Raw genomic sequence first — 2500 nt, 5'->3', positions numbered from 1 at the left:
GGACGGTGCTGCCTCTCGCTTCGCTCGCTGTCCGCCGCTCGCCGCTCGCTCGTGCAGCCAAAAATGGCCAGTTTTGGCCCGTTTTTGGGCCGTTTTGGCCAGTTTTTGGCCTGTTCTTGCATTGCGCGGTGACCGTCGAGAGCGGAGCAAAACGTCAGCCATCTCAGCACCCTGGAACCCCCCGGGTGGCACAGGGCTGGATGGGGCTTTCGTATAGCAGGGACGGTGCTGCCTCTCGCTTCGCTCGCTGTCCGCCGCTCGCCGCTCGCTCGTGCAGCCAAAAATGGCCAGTTTTGGCCCGTTTTTGGGCCGTTTTGGCCAGTTTTTGGCCTGTTCTTGCATTGCGCGGTGACCGTCGAGAGCGGAGCAAAACGTCAGCCATCTCAGCACCCTGGAACCCCCCGGGTGGCACAGGGCTGGATGGGGCTTTCGTATAGCAGGGACGGTGCTGCCTCTCGCTTCGCTCGCTGTCCGCCGCTCGCCGCTCGCTCGTGCAGCCAAAAATGGCCAGTTTTGGCCCGTTTTTGGGCCGTTTTGGCCAGTTTTTGGCCTGTTCTTGCATTGCGCGGTGACCGTCGAGAGCGGAGCAAAACGTCAGCCATCTCAGCACCCTGGAACCCCCCGGGTGGCACAGGGCTGGATGGGGCTTTCGTATAGCAGGGACGGTGCTGCCTCTCGCTTCGCTCGCTGTCCGCCGCTCGCCGCTCGCTCGTGCAGCCAAAAATGGCCAGTTTTGGCCCGTTTTTGGGCCGTTTTGGCCAGTTTTTGGCCTGTTCTTGCATTGCGCGGTGACCGTCGAGAGCGGAGCAAAACGTCAGCCATCTCAGCACCCTGGAACCCCCCGGGTGGCACAGGGCTGGATGGGGCTTTCGTATAGCAGGGACGGTGCTGCCTCTCGCTTCGCTCGCTGTCCGCCGCTCGCCGCTCGCTCGCGCAGCCAAAAATGGCCAGTTTTGGCCCGTTTTTGGGCCGTTTTGGCCAGTTTTTGGCCTGTTCTTGCATTGCGCGGTGACCGTCGAGAGCGGAGCAAAACGTCAGCCATCTCAGCACCCTGGAACCCCCCGGGTGGCACAGGGCTGGATGGGGCTTTCGTATAGCAGGGACGGTGCTGCCTCTCGCTTCGCTCGCTGTCCGCCGCTCGCCGCTCGCGCAGCCAAAAATGGCCAGTTTTGGCCCGTTTTTGGGCCGTTTTGGCCAGTTTTTGGCCTGTTCTTGCATTGCGCGGTGACCGTCGAGAGCGGAGCAAAACGTCAGCCATCTCAGCACCCTGGAACCCCCCGGGTGGCACAGGGCTGGATGGGGCTTTCGTATAGCAGGGACGGTGCTGCCTCTCGCTTCGCTCGCTGTTCGCCGCTCGCCGCTCGCTCGCGCAGCCAAAAATGGCCAGTTTTGGCCCGTTTTTGGGCTGTTTTGGCCAGTTTTTGGCCTGTTCTTGCGTGGTGCGGTGACCGTCGTGAGCGGAGCAAAACGTCAGCCATCTCAGCACCCTGGAACCCCCCGGGTGGCACAGGGCTGGATGGGGCTTTCGTATAGCAGGGACGGTGCTGCCTCTCGCTTCGCTCGCTGTTCGCCGCTCGCCGCTCGCTCGCGCAGCCAAAAATGGCCAGTTTTGGCCCGTTTTTGGGCTGTTTTGGCCTGTTTTTGGGCTGTTCTTGTGTGGCGCGGTGACCGTCGTGAGCGGAGCAAAATGTCAGCCATCTCAGCACCCTGGAACCCCCCGGGTGGCACAGGGCTGGATGGGGCTTTCGTATAGCAGGGACGGTGCTGCCTCGCGCTTCGCTCGCTGTTCGCCGCTCTCCGCTCGCTCGCGCAGCAAAAAATGGCCAGTTTTGGCCCGTTTTTGGGCTGTTTTGGCCAGTTTTTGGCCTGTTCTTGCGTGCCGCGGCGACCGTCGTGAGCGGAGCAAAACGTCAGCCATCTCAGCACCCTGGAACCCCCCGGGTGGCACAGGGCTGGATGGGGCTTTCGTATAGCAGGGACGGTGCTGCCTCTCGCTTCGCTCGCTGTCCGCCGCTCGCTGCTCGCTCGCGCAGCCAAAAATGGCCAGTTTTGGCCCGTTTTTGGGCTGTTTTGGCCTGTTTTTGGGCTGTTCTTGTGTGCCGCGGCGACCGTCGTGAGCGGAGCAAAATGTCAGCCATCTCAGCACCCTGGAACCCCCCGGGTGGCACAGGGCTGGATGGGGCTTTCGTATAGCAGGGACGGTGCTGCCTCTCGCTTCGCTCGCTGTCCGCCGCTCGCCGCTCGCTCGCGCAGCCAAAAATGGCCAGTTTTGGCCCGTTTTTGGGCCGTTTTGGCCAGTTTTTGGCCTGTTCTTGCGTTGCGCGGTGACCGTCGAGAGCGGAGCAAAACGTCAGCCATCTCAGCACCCTGGAACCCCCCGGGTGGCACAGGGCTGGATGGGGCTTTCGTATAGCAGGGACGGTGCTGCCTCTCGCTTCGCTCGCTGTCCGCCGCTCGCACGCTCGCTCGCGCAGCCAAAAATGGCCAGTTTTGGCCCGTT

The sequence above is a fragment of the Musa acuminata genome, unplaced genomic scaffold (assembly GCF_036884655.1).
Source record: "Musa acuminata AAA Group cultivar baxijiao unplaced genomic scaffold, Cavendish_Baxijiao_AAA HiC_scaffold_487, whole genome shotgun sequence".
NCBI lineage: Eukaryota > Viridiplantae > Streptophyta > Magnoliopsida > Zingiberales > Musaceae > Musa > Musa acuminata.
The sequence above is the reverse complement of the archived record's forward strand: the minus strand, read 5'-3'. Positions refer to the sequence as shown.